This window comes from Heterodontus francisci, chromosome 11 (assembly GCF_036365525.1).
Source record: "Heterodontus francisci isolate sHetFra1 chromosome 11, sHetFra1.hap1, whole genome shotgun sequence".
Taxonomy (NCBI): domain Eukaryota; kingdom Metazoa; phylum Chordata; class Chondrichthyes; order Heterodontiformes; family Heterodontidae; genus Heterodontus; species Heterodontus francisci.
Window position 1 is genome coordinate 47,234,945 of NC_090381.1, and position 13,914 is coordinate 47,248,858.

A 13,914-nucleotide genomic window follows, 5' to 3' on the forward strand; every position below is an offset into this window, starting at 1 on the left:
TCTGTCCTAATATCACCTTATGTGGCTTCATGTTCAATTTTGCTTTGTATGCGCCTTGGGTTGTATTATTACGTTAAAGGTGCTATATAAATACAAGCTGTTGTTGTTTGATGCTGCTATAATAGTGTATCCTCTGACTCACTGTGAACTATCCACTATTGTATAACAGGAACATTTCTTGGGTTTCGTGCACATCTGCAATACTCTGGATGTCATATTTAAAGATCTTGATCTGTTAAAATAAATGGTAAAACGGGAAAAAAAAACACTCATTTTATGCTGACCAGAGCCTGAAATGTAATCGCAGTCACAATTACCCTCGAACTGACTTGCAGAATTCACAAGCAGCTACAATTACCTGGCGTTGCTTATTTATTCAGTTTCCCCAAGTGGCAGTACCTGAGCTGTGTCCTAAGGCTGGTTAAGCACAAATCATAACCATAACGCAGTTCCCAAATTACCCATGAACAATGCCACAATATACAATCTACTACAATATGTATGGATCCGCAAAGGAATGCTAAATTAAAAAAACATTTGTCAGCATTGTGTATCACAAAGACATTTTAAAAAGTGTCAAATTAAAGTGAAGTTTTGTTGCAATATTTGATAAATTGTCCATATCGATTATAAAACTTCTGAATAGTTTGCGAAAGAAAATCAGCGCTGAAGACATAGGAGATATTAATTGCTAATTTACTATTTAGTGAAAACTGCATCTCGACATAGCTTTATGTGCAATCAATTATTAAACTGGTTTATGTAAAAACAACACAGTGACTAACTAGCTCTACCGAAGGAGGGCTCTGTGCTAATGTATTTCCGGGTGAAATCTCTGCTGATTTTCCTGGTTTGGTCTCTGCCTGCACCGCAGCGACGAAGTTGGAGTTGTTCTCACCAGCTGGGCTGGTCAGTTCCCTGTAAGCGATCTCGCCAAAAGTAACCATCCAAACAACACGAAAAGTTACGGCGGGGACAAAAGAAACACACAACACACATAGTCCCGACTGGCCGCTTGAAGATCAAACAGTGCAGAGACTGAATTAGAGAGTTTTGCTGCAAAGTACCGGCAGGCTACTGAAGATCATTAAAAGCCGGGCTGAACAAACCACGACACATTCATCTGGAATCGTTGCAGCCAAGCTTTTCTTTTAAAGGTATTTGTTAGTCCTCTAATGTAACCTTTAGGTAACTGCATTTTTAATTAACATTCCTTTGTGAGTGTAATTCAGGATAGCGGGATTGTTTCATAGGCATTTTTGGGGTTACTAAAGTTTGGATTTTCTGGGTCAAACTTTGTGGGGAGCTTGTGTATTTTATATATATATATATATATATTCGGACCGAAAGTGATTGGCAGGGCAGCCCCGGGTGGGCTGGAATAGCAACTGGTTTCCTGCAGGTAAATGAAGCTTTTGAAGCTGCACTAACGCTGAGCTCAGGGTGTTCAGCTGACTGCGCTGCCAAATAACTGAGTCTCTGCAATGTTTCTGCGCCTGGTGCACCCATTGCCGACTGAACGCCGTGTCTCTTGGGGCCATGTTAATGAAAACAAATGGTTCTCTGTGATAACCGCACGTCTTAAAGGCTTGATCAAACTTGCGTCAACACTGCGTGTTTGTCCAAGTGTTGCAGAGAGACTGGTAAATCACTTCGTTGCTCAGACTAGGTTAATTTTTTTACATTAAATTTTGATGGGTGTAACTATATAACTGTAGGGATTTTTTGTGCTTTCCTTTTCAGGATCTCTTTTGCTTTTGTATATTTATGCCTCACTATCCGATCTGGGTCTAAGGAAGCTTTCGTGTCACTATCTCCATCGTTGAGGAGTGCATGTCTGAAATCTTTGGGATGAGTGTTTGGTGTGAGGAACGCTGGTGCGTCCTCATTTTGTAGATAGTTAGCTGCCAATAGTGTTTGGTTTCACACTGTGTAAACGCCACCATTGGGGCGGCGATCAGTGCTTACACCAGCCTAAAGTCACTTCAGGCCATTCACAAGTGAGAGGACTGTGGGCGGCTGTGCTCCGACCCTGCACCGTTTCAGATACCTGCCGATGTTAAATGCCGAATTGCAGTAATGTTATACATGCTGACTAAGTGAATTAGATAGCTATCCTCAAACTGCGCTGCTACTCTTGTTCTCCTGCGATTACTGATGTTTGCTAATGAATGATGAAAGCTGAGAGTGTCACTGTTCTACCCAGTCATCCGCTGTAATAGTCTGTGTCCACTTTCTATTTTTGAAAATTTGTGTTTCTTTGTTGGGACGACATTATTTTAGCCCCGAATTGCCAAGTCTACAAGTGTGACTGGAATGATTTCAAATGCATCGTAAATATTCTAAAACTGACCTTGACATTAAATTTTTTAAAAAACTTGCATTTATGTAAAGCATTTCACAACCTTAGAAGATCCCAAAACTTTGTGTCAGCCGTGGTTTAGTTGGTAGCACTCATGCCTGGAGTTCTAGGTTGAAGTCCCACTTCAGGGCTTGAGTACAAAAATCAAGGCTGATAGTCCAGTGGAGTACTTGGGGAGTGTTGCACTGTTGGAGCTGCTGTCTTTTGGAAGACACATTAAACTGAGGCCCCATCTGCTTGCTTGGGTGGATAGGAAAGATCCCATAGCACTATTACAAAGGAGAGCAAGTTCTCCATGGTGTCCTGGCCAGCATTTATCACTTTAAAAACATCACAAAAACAGATTATCTGGTCATTATCACATTGCTGTTTGTAAGAATTTGCTGTGTTTCCTGCATTACAACACTGACTCCACCTCAAAAGCTGTAAAGCGCTTTGAGGTGTCCAGTGTTTGTGAAAGGTGCTATTTAAATGCAAGTCTTTTCTTTTTGGAATTATTTCAAATGTATTGTAAATATTCTAAAAATCACCTTGACATGAAATTTTTAAAAACTTGCATTTATATTACACATTTCACAACCTTAGAACATCCCAAACCACTTTCTAACCAATGAAGTACTTTTTCTTTGAAATTTAGCTGCTGTTGTAAGAAACACAGCTGGCAATTTATGTACAGTAAGGTCCCACAAACAACAATGAGATAAATTACCAGATAATCTGGTTAAGTGATGCTTGTCGGGGGATAAATATTGGCCAGGACACAGGAAAAAGTTCCTTGCTCCTCTTCAAAATAGTTGCTATGGGATCTGTTAAATACTGCTGAGAGAGGAGACAGGATCTCATCCAAAAGATGGCATCTCCAACCATGTAGCACTCTCTCCATACTGCAGCCTGGAGTGTGTGCTTATGCCTCTGGAATGGAACTTGAATCCACAGTCTTCTGACTCAGAGGCATAAGTGTTATCACTGAGTGTGGATCTATTTTTGTGGCCATTTCTTTGCCCTCAAATCCCATGAATAGAAAAGAGAGTGGCATGATTTATGTGTGTTGTGGGCTTGCCATTTACTTTAGGCAAGATCCATGTAAAACCCATGCACTTCAGCAATTGTAGATATTTGGGAGCCAAATCTAATCTTTGCTTAATCCATGTTTGAACAATATGATGATATTTTGATACAGGAGGAGAGCGGAAAGTCTTTGTTTTATTGGGGGTGGAAATCTGAAGTCTGTAATCCTGTTCAAGGTGTACAACCTGAGCTTATCTGCTAACAACATTTCTACAGCTTCTGAGATCTTGATCAAATTATGATTTTCAATGAGGAAAAATTAATGTGCAAGTTTTTTTTTTGAGGAACAGCTCTGATTTTATCTTTGAAGGAGACAACATACTTATTGAATGTTTGATATCTACACCATGAGTGAGCTTGGCCATGCAAGCAGAATTATATGTCATATAGTGTTTGGTAAAATATAAGATGTGCTGTACATTTCTTCATTAAATTTAGTCAATTGTTAAAGTAAAAATATAAAATGCTGGAAATACTCAGCAGATCAGGTAGTATCTATGGAGATAAAAAGGGAGCATCAACATTTAACAGTTGACTTGGAACATTAATCAGCCATGGCTCAGTGGTAGTACACTTACCTCTGAGTTAAAAAGTTTTCAGTCCCACTCCAGAGACTTTTTTTTTTAGAATATTAAAGCGCAGTACAGGCCCTTCGGCCCTCGATGTTGCGCCGATCATCTGACCTACACTATTCCATTTACATCCATATGTCTATCCAATGACCACTTAAATGCCCTTAAAGTTGGCGAGTCTACTACTGTTGCAGGCAGGGCGTTCCACGCCCCTACTACTCTCTGCGTAAAGAAACTACCTCTGACATCTGTCCTATATCTTTCACCCCTCAACTTAAAGCTATGTCCCCTCGTGTTTGCCATCCTCATCCGAGGAAAAAGACTCTCACTATCCACCCTATCTAACCCTCTGATTATCTTGTATGTCTCTATTAAGTCACCTCTCCTCCTCCTTCTCTCTAACTAGCTAAAGTTAGTTTTTCAGTCTCAGATTCTAGGCTTTCTTCTTCTAGTTCAGGGGTAAGTTTAAGATGGTTGGCTAGACGTTTCACCAGTTCAGGTTTCTTTACTTTTTGCCTGAAGGTGACTCCCACCACTGTAGCTAAGCTCTTTAACTCTCCAACACTTAATTCGTTTAACTTATTATGGGATATGTCTCCCTGTTCTACAAACTCCTTAGCATTAAATGTGGCCATTTTGTTTCTAGCACAGCAGAAAAAAAGCAAAAGAATACAAGAGAACCTGTTTGTTTATTTTTCCACAATTCTAGAGGTCAATTTTCCTCCGGTTTTCCAAATCTCTTGTTTTTCTAGGGGTTTGTTTAGATTCTGGCTTTGAGGCCCAAATTTATTACAACCACATGGTGTGATGTGGGTGGTTCCCACTGATCAACTCCCCACCCGGCTGCAGCAAGTCTATTTGTATGAAGAGTTTAGCCCATTGGTGTTTTATTTTTCAAATAAACAGTGTAACGACCCAGTGAGAAAGGGGTCTAGGGTTCCCTTGACCTGTTAAACAGATCAGCCATGGCTGGAAAAAACATTTGCATACTAACAGACAGCGCTTGGTGGGACAAAGAGGCTATTCCCTGCTCCAATTTAACCCACACCCGCAATGGACTTTGAGCACCAGGTATTGTGTGTAAGAAGAGACATTCCAGGGTCGGCTAAGACAAGGGAATGAACAAACAGATGTGGTCAGACCAGCTAGTTACATGACTGGGTTTTTCTGAATTGTACAAAGAGTTTGAACTGAAAAAATACTGTTTGCTCCTGGAGTGAGAAGACCTCTCCTGTCTGCTCACATCTCTTTCTCACAAGCCTCTGGAGCCACTGAGGACACATGAACTTCAAGAGAGAAAAGTCTCCTACAGCGAACAAGGTTTAAGAAGAATACTGGGCCCCAACGAAAAGCAAGACCTACCTACAATCAAGGACTTTACAGCGAGCTCAAAGAACAGTAACCAAAACCATCTTCAGAAATTGCCTCAAACTTTTCAACTTTATTTCTTCTGTTCTTTTCTGTCTCTGTCTTACTGTAACAGAGTTTCATTTTAGACAACCCATGTTTTTAGCTCCCTCTTGGTGAATCCTTGTTCACTAACTTCCAATTATAAGGCAAAGAAACCAGCCAAACAGGTTTTCTTAGGTTTAAAGAAAAAAGGTTGAACTTTATTAAACTTAAACTCTAATTCAGTTAATGCCTACGGATACACGACGAACCCACGCTAGCATGCATACACGATACACACATGCAGATGGAGACAGAAAAGAGCAGAAGAAATAAAGTGGAAAAGTTTGAGGCAATATCTGAAGATGGTTTTAGTGACTATTCTTCGAGCTCACAGTAAAGTCCTTGATTGTAGGTAGATCTTGTTTTTCGTTGGGGCCCAGTATTCTTCTTAAACCTTGTTCGATGTAGGAGACTTTTCTCTATTTAAAGTTCATGTGTCCTCAGTGGCTCCAGAGGCTTGTGAGAAAAAGATGGGAACAGACAGGAGAAGTCTTATCAGTCCAGGAGCAAAGAGACTTTTTTCAGTTTAAACTCTTTGTACAATTCAGAAAAACCCAGGTTGCCAAGCAGGTTAGTCGTGTGACTAGCTGGTCTGACCACATCTATTTGTAGATTCTCTTGTCATAGCCAACCTTGGAATGTCTCTTACACACAATACCTGGTGCTCAAAATCCATTGTGGGTGTGGGTCTAATTGGAGCAGGGAATAGCCCCTTTGTCCCACCAAGCACTGTCTGTTAGTATGCAAATGTTTTTTCCAGCTACAGCGGATCTGTTTAACAAGTCATTTCCTCGCTCCAGCAACAGTTTAAAATCAATGTTCATATGACAAAATTAATATTCCTCATTCTTGGCAGGTGGGGGGTCTGCATGACAACAGACAGCGACAGGTTTTCTTGTAGGCTTTAAAAGCAGAAAGTCAATTGTTTATTGATCAATACTCTTTACTCCGAAATTGTCGCAACTGCATCCACTAATGTATTTGCTCACACACGCACACACACACACACACACACACACACACACACACACACAAAGAAACAGATAGAGAAGGGAGAAAGGAGTGTGGCTTTCAGTGGGGGGAAGGTTGCGATAAACCTGTTGAATTCTCTTGAGAATCAAGTTCTAGATGGATTTAGGCCTGAGATTATTGTAGAATTCTCTCTTGATGGAAGGTTCTGTGGAAGATGGGAAGTTACTTCTAGCTCTCACTGCTGTAAACTGTAGATGTCAGATTTTTTCAGCAGGGCATGTGCTTTCTAGCTTACTGGAATGCCAGCTGTTAGCTGTTGTTTCTCTCCTCGGTGAGTCTCTCTCTCTCTCTCTCTCTGCCTGACTTTTTTTAAGATAAAACTATGTCACCTCTCACCTCCTAGTAGGAGATATTCTCACCTCTTCCCCATGGTGATTGCACAATGGCCCAGGACATGGCTACTTCACACCTCCTTTGTTTCGGAAGAAGACATTCAATTCTGAAATGTTATAGGATAAGTGTAGGATAGGTTCTATTAATACCTTTTAGCTTTGAAGATTTCTCTTTTGTCTTTGTCAGACAGCTTGATTACAGAAAAAGCCAATCCCCTTTTTCTTCAATGACCATTTTGGACCATTGTTCACTTTTTAAAATAAAGGTTCATTTTTCAAAGACAATGTCTATTTTTCACAGCTCGTCAGAGTTAGTCCATGATTGTTATATCATTGCACTTCCGGTGTGTGTGACACTTTAGTGCACCAAGGCCCTGAAAATTTGTAGGCCATATAGAAATAACTTCCCTGGTCTGGTGTAACAATAGAAGGGGTGAGTGTCTAGTTTTATTACAGGCCATTTTGATATTGCAAACTTTTTTTTAAAGTTTCAATCTTCTCCCTCTTTTGAAGGTGCTTACTGTTGGTAGAGTGTGATTTCAGGCACTTGAACCAAGAGATCATTCTTCATGTGTAAGTTTAATAATGAGTATCAGCAGACTATTCCACAAGATGGACATCACAGATGAATTGATCTTTTTCTCACCTAATATTCACTTGCATCCTTTCCAGCAGGAGTCAGTGGGGGTAGTGATCAGGAGTTCAGAACTTTTTTTTAATCCCTTCCTAATCTACACCAGGGCTAGTTGTAACACCCCAGCTGAGATCATCTAGTTTAGCCTGGTATCTTTTGGTCTTGTAGGGCTTAGAAATACTGACTTAAGTAAGCTTTTGGAATGAATGGCTTGCTGTGAAATTGAAAATACAGGATTCAAAAAGAAGAATGTGAAATTCCTCCATCGACAAAAAAAAACACTAAACCCTTTGTTTGGTGAATCAGCTGTCTTTTCTACGCATCCAGTTTTAAAGATTTGCTTCTTATTCACCAACACAGGCCCTTTACTGTTGAACTGATCTATATTCTTTTCTAAAAAAAACTTGAATTTTCAAAACCACAGTCAACCAGTTTTGAAATGTGGTGGTCATGAAATCCTAACAATACATATAGCATTTTAAGTTTTCCTCACTCCTAGAATCTCACTTCATTGCATATGTTTATAATAAAGTACATGCATTTCAGTATTGGAAGCTTTTTGAGTATATTGGGTACAAGACATTGAATCATTTCCTTAATAGTCCATCATATATTGCTTTCCAAATACAGTTAATCTAAGTTTGCAGAAGACCGCACTGAAACAAGGCAGCAATTTATATTCAATTTGGGATAAATTTCTTTCTCATACATTAAATTTCTCCATGGGTTGGATTTTCTTGGCCCTCTGGGGACGGGCTCAAAGGTCAGAGGGGATGGAATATCGGGATGGAAGCCTGATGTGTTCACGTCACAACTGAATATTCTGAATGGCAGCTGGCTTGGTAGGAGGACCTTGTGCTACAGTGCAGCAGAAAGGTAATTAAGCCAATTAATTAGCCAATTGACAGCAATTTTACTGGTGTTTTTAGATTTTCCAAAGAATGCGTGGGAATCATGGGGCTTCAGAGCCTTGCCAGATGTAAGGGGGCAGCAAGCAAGTGGGAGATCAGAGCTGGCTTCAGTCAGCAGCCATCTTGAGTGCTAGCATGGCTTGGCAGGGAGGGTGGAGGAGCAGTGAGGGTAATGGCATTCACAGTCAGGAGTGAGGGAGAAGCTGCTAGCACTGTGGGAGTGTGTTGACAGAGTGCCACCTGGGAACTGGCACTTGTGTTGCTAATGGGGAGGAAGTGAGGGTGGGGGGGGCTGGTGTGAAAGGTGTCTGGATACGAGGCCCTGGAAACTGAGAGTGCTCACCTGCCATGGGTCTCATTCAGGCTTCAGGACCTCCAGTGAAGAGCAGCAGCAGAGAGGGAGAAAGATGCAGCCACAGGCAGCAAGACAGCAGCAACCTCATGGCTAATGGGAACATCAGCCTCGGGGTGGGGTTGCAGGAGAATGGTGTAGAGGGATACACGAGCAACCACTTGTGCACAGAAGAAGGTACCCTCCAGTGAGGGTCTACCATCAGAGGCTTAGCTCCCTTCAAGTGGCCCAGCGGCAGTGTCAGTGAAGACTGTCCCTCTCCAGGGAGGCTGTCACAGATCTGTGTGCCATGTTGGAGGACGAGCTGAGCCTCATTGGAGGTGGTGGCCATCGATGCCAGTGGCCCTGAAGGTCACCATGGCGCTGAACTTCTCCGCCTCCGGTTCATTCCAGGAATCCACTGGAGATATGTGTGGGATCTCCCAGACTGCAGCTCATCGATGCATCAAGGTGGTGACCAATGCCCTTTTCAAGAAGGCCAGCGAATACCTCAAGCTGACACAGCCATTGGGTTCGGGATCATCGCTGGATTTCCCCAGGTAAAGGGTGTGAGCGAATGCACACATGTGAACATTAAGGCTCCCACAGTCCAGTCTTCATGAACAGGAAGGGCTTCCACTCACTCAATGTACAATTGGTCTGTGACTGTGACAAATCAGACAAATCCTACTGATGTATGCACGATTCCTGGGAAGCAGCTGCGATGCCTAAGGCAGTTCCAGGTGCCCAAGCTTTTCTGTTTCCCATGCACTAATGGATACTGGGAGACAAGGACTACCCACTGAAGACATGGCTACTTACACCTGTGAGGAAATCAAGCATGAATACAGAGAAGAGGTACAACACCTGCCATGGTGCAACCCAAGCGACCATCTAGTAGGCCATTGGTCTTCTGAAGATGTGATTCAGGTGCCTAGATCAATCGGCTGGCACTCTTCAATATGCGCAGCATATTGTGGTAGTCTGCTGTGCTCTACACAGCCTGGCGCTGCAGAGGGGGGAGGCGTTGAACAATCAGGACATCGTGGAGCACAATGCCTCCTCCTAAGTGGAAAGGGCCCTTTCCTTGACATTGTGGACTGTCTTCTCCTGCAATTACAAAAGTGAACAATATTAGTTGCCTGACAAGCATAACACCTAAACTGGTGGGAGTCTAGCTGTCCATGTTGGGGATGCATGAATGCCTTCTGCATGCAGCCACTCTGGAGAGACCTTGCTAGAGTCAACACTGACAGATGGGCACCATTGACCGAAATGCAGCCATGCCTCTGACAGGATATGCTCGTTGTTGCCATGTCGGCATTCCCTTGCCACCAAATTCACTCTTGCGCATTGCTACTTATAAGCCACTAAGGGAAGGGAAGTGTGGAGTTCTCACTTTGGCGGAATGAATAAGGTCATTCGCCCCTTGCAGCACTGCAACCAGGTTCTAGGGATGGCTCCACGGCTGCTGATGACCTCTGTGATCTATGTCCAAGCTTGCTTGCTTGATCAGGCTGACCCTGGAGGAGTGCCTGCAGGGAGGCATCACTGAACAGTGGGGCCACCTGGATCTTTCTTCTGCCATTGTCTCAGCTGATCTCTTCTTTAGGCCTTCAATTCTTGCAGATGCCCTGGGAGTCTCGATGTTAGTGAGTGCTGTCAGCCCTTTAAATATAGCGTCAGTAACTCCAGCGGTGTGACCTCATGCCGCTTCAGCCAGCTTACTGCCTACCTCCACTCCCTTTCTCGTTGGACCCCTCCACCTGCTGGCTGTTAGTTGGCCGACCGCCGGAAAATCGCTTGCCCCGGTCGCTCCCTGCCCAGGTGGCAGTGGCTCCCGTTTCTGGTCTTGATGGTGGGAGTTTGGGCCTCGCCGCGATATTCAGCCCCATGATTATTCTCGGCAGTTGCTTAATTATCAAGCCAGTGGGATAACTGGACATGAGAAGAAACTTTTAATTTATATGGAATGTGCATTTCCACCTAGTGAATAGTAAATCAGCTGACTTATTTTTGTTTAAAACACAAGCTTTACACATTTGTTCCTGAGCCTGGAAATAAATAGGTATAGGATGTATCAAAGATAAGATTCTGTTACTGATATCTGTAGTATGCCAAGTTGCTGGAGTTGTGTTGGGGATGCTATTAACAGTTTCAGTCTTAACTGGTGTCATTCAGAAAGTGTATGTTAAAGGGATGACTGGGGCCTTTCAGTTTCAGGACCTGCTCTGAATATGCCATTCTGACCAAGAAGTGTGTGGGTTTTAGCATGCTATTTTAATTTGCACACCAAAAGAATGAAAGTAAAATAGATGTGATTATTGATATCATGCATTTTATTGACAAACCATGCACTGGTGAATCTTTCATCAAAAGCTAATAATCTGCGCTGTCAAGGGTTATATCGGCTTTCAAATTATAAATTTAGGTTCAACTGGTCGGATAGGAATGATTATTTATCATAGCTATCTACTGATGTTGGTAATACAGGAATGAGCTGGGAGGGCCTAAGTGGCTTCTTCACATTCTTTATTGTCATGCAGGCCCCCACCTGCCAAGAATGAGGCACATTAATTTCACCACACGGACATTAAACTTCAAATTGTTGCTGGAAAGAAGAGAAGGCCTGTTACAAGGAATTGCCATGTGCCTGGCTGGAAAGACATTTTTGCATACTAACAGACAGTGTTGGAACAAAGGAGCTATCCCCTGCTCCCAATACATAGAACAGACATGGTCAGACCGGTTTAGTCACATGATTTAAAAACAAGAAATGCTGGAAATACTCAGCAGGTCTGGCAGCATCTGTGGAGAGAAGCAGAGTTAACTTTTCAAATCAGTGATCCTGCAGTATTTTACTTTTATTTTAGTCACATGACTAACTGACTGTTGCAGAATTTGAACTGAGAGTTTTAAATTGGAGAAACAGTGTTTGAAGACAGAAAGCTCTTGGCTCCTGGATTGAAGCAGACCTCCTCTCCTCCTGTCTGCTCCCATCTCTTTCCCATGGAACTGAAACCCACTGAAGACACGTGAACCCCAAGAGAGAAAAGTCTGCTACAGTGAGCAAGGTTTAAGAAGAATACTGGGCCCCAACGAGAAGCAAGATCCACCTCCAAACAAGGACTCTACAGTGAACTCGAAGATCCGTAACAAAAAATCTCTTCAGATATTGCCTCGAACCTTTCCACTTTATTTCTTCTGCTCTTTTCGGTTTCTATTTGCATGTGTGTATTGCATCTGCATGCTAGTGTGGGCGCATCGTGTATTTGTAGGCGTCAACCAAATTAAAGTTTAAGTTAAGTTTCAATAAAATTTCACCTTTCTTCTATAAACCTAAGAAAGCCTGTTTGTGCTCATTTCTTTGCCTTATGATTGGAAAGTGTTGAACAAGGATTCACCAAGGGGGAGCTCAAAACACGGTGTGTTTAAAATTAAGCCCTGTTACAGTAACACCAGGTGAAGGCTGAGAGAGACCCCTAGACACCTTTCTCAACTGGTCGTAACGTTATGTTTATTGCTGACAGTGGCTAAGGACATTTAAATGGGTTATATATGGAAGATCTTTCAACAACAAAAACTTATATTTATATAGCGCCTTTAACATAATTAAACATCCCAAGGACCTTTACAGGAGCATTATAAAACAAAGTGTGACACCGAACCACAAGAGGAGATATTAGGTCAGATGTCCAAAAGCTTGTTCAAAGAGGAGTATCTTAAAAGAGGAGAGTGAGCTGGAGAGGTAGGGAGGGTATTCCGGAGCTTGGGCCTAGGCAACTGAAGGCCTGCCCACCAATGGTGGAGCGATTAAAATCAAGGATGCAAAAGAGGCCAGAATTAGAGGAATGCGGATATTTTGGAGGGATGTGGGGCTGGAGGAAACAAGGATGAGAATTTTAAAATCAAGACGTTGCTTGACTGGGAGCCAGTGTTGGTCAGCGAGGACAGGGGTTATAGGGGAATAGGACTTGGTACTTTCTTCAAATTCTATAGTAATAGTTAAAGAAGCAAGTAGTGGCAGTTATAGCTATTAATTTTTCATATTGATTAAAATGCATTGTCTTGATTGTATAAATTCATTATTTGTTGAGGATTTGGATAAATACTTGAAGGCAAAAAAATTGCAGGGATATGGGGAATAAGTAGGGGAGTGGGACTTACTAAAAATATGATGGGCCAAATGGCCTCCTTCTGTGCTGGACTATTCTAGCTTTCAATTAGCGAAAGCACTATAGTGCTTCTTCCCCCTCCACCCAAAAGAATATTTTATGTATCTACCTGAGGATTGCTGGTTCAAAGCAATCTTCAAAGGCATTTTTGGTCCAGAAAGGGCCTGCTTGGATGATTTATTCAGTGGATCAGTTTCTATTTGACTACCAGCCTCATGAAGATGGCCCAGTAAAATAAAACTTGCATTTATGTAGTGCCTTTCATGGCCTCTGGATGTCCCAAATTACTTTACAGCCAATGAAGTAGTTTTGAATTGTAGTCACTGTTGTATTGTAGGATATAAAAACAAGAAACGCTGGAAATACTCAGCAGGTCTGGCAGCATCTGCGGAGAGAGAAGCAGAGTTAACGTTTCAGGTCAGTGACCCTTCTTCAGAACTGGATTGTATTGTAGGAAATGTGGCACACAACAAAGTTGAATAGTGCCATGGAATCTTATAGGTCCACCTGAGAGGGCAGTCAGGGCCTTGGTTTAATATTTCATCTGAAAGACAGCACCTCCGGCAGTGCAGCACTCCCTCAGTACCGCACTGGAGTGTCAACCTAGATCTTGTGATTGAGTCTCTGGAGTTGAGCCCACAACCTTTTGACTCAGATACAAGAGTGCTACCACTGAATCATGGATGCCAATCCTAGTGCCAAACTTATGTTGAAAACAGTTGGGACTTGAACCTGCCAAATACATCATCAGAATGGGTCATCCTGGAGACTCAGTGTTTTCTAAGGCTGCTTTAGGAGGGTACCCTTCTTTTGAGTAAGCAAAGTATATTTAAAAAAATGTTCTTTGAATAACCTTAAATGATATCAAATTTATACTGAAAGGACCTGCTTATTTCTCTCTATTTGAGCTTTGAACTAAATGAAATTGGGAAGACTACTAAACATATGATTTTATTGCCCTTTCAGCGGGCTATGTCTGAAGTGCAATGAAATGCACTTCACTATGCAATAGTGTGTTCATTGAAGGATGAGATGTTCATTTTGT

The 13,914-nt window shown here is 42.2% G+C and overlaps 1 protein-coding gene across 4 annotated transcripts in view; it reads left to right on the forward strand.

Moving 5' to 3' along the window:
• Window positions 1-840: 840 nt before the first annotated feature.
• The window catches only part of pik3cb (phosphatidylinositol-4,5-bisphosphate 3-kinase, catalytic subunit beta), a 219,792-nt gene continuing 206,718 nt past the window's right edge, over window positions 841-13,914 (forward strand). For 2 of the 4 annotated variants that reach the window (XM_068042109.1, XM_068042108.1), the window contains exon 1: window positions 841-1,157. The gene's annotated coding sequence lies outside the window, so the exon portion shown is untranslated. Of the gene's footprint in view, window positions 1,158-1,531; window positions 1,670-13,914 lie in introns of those variants that run through there. The other 2 variants (XM_068042112.1, XM_068042110.1) reach the window with 2 other exon arrangements.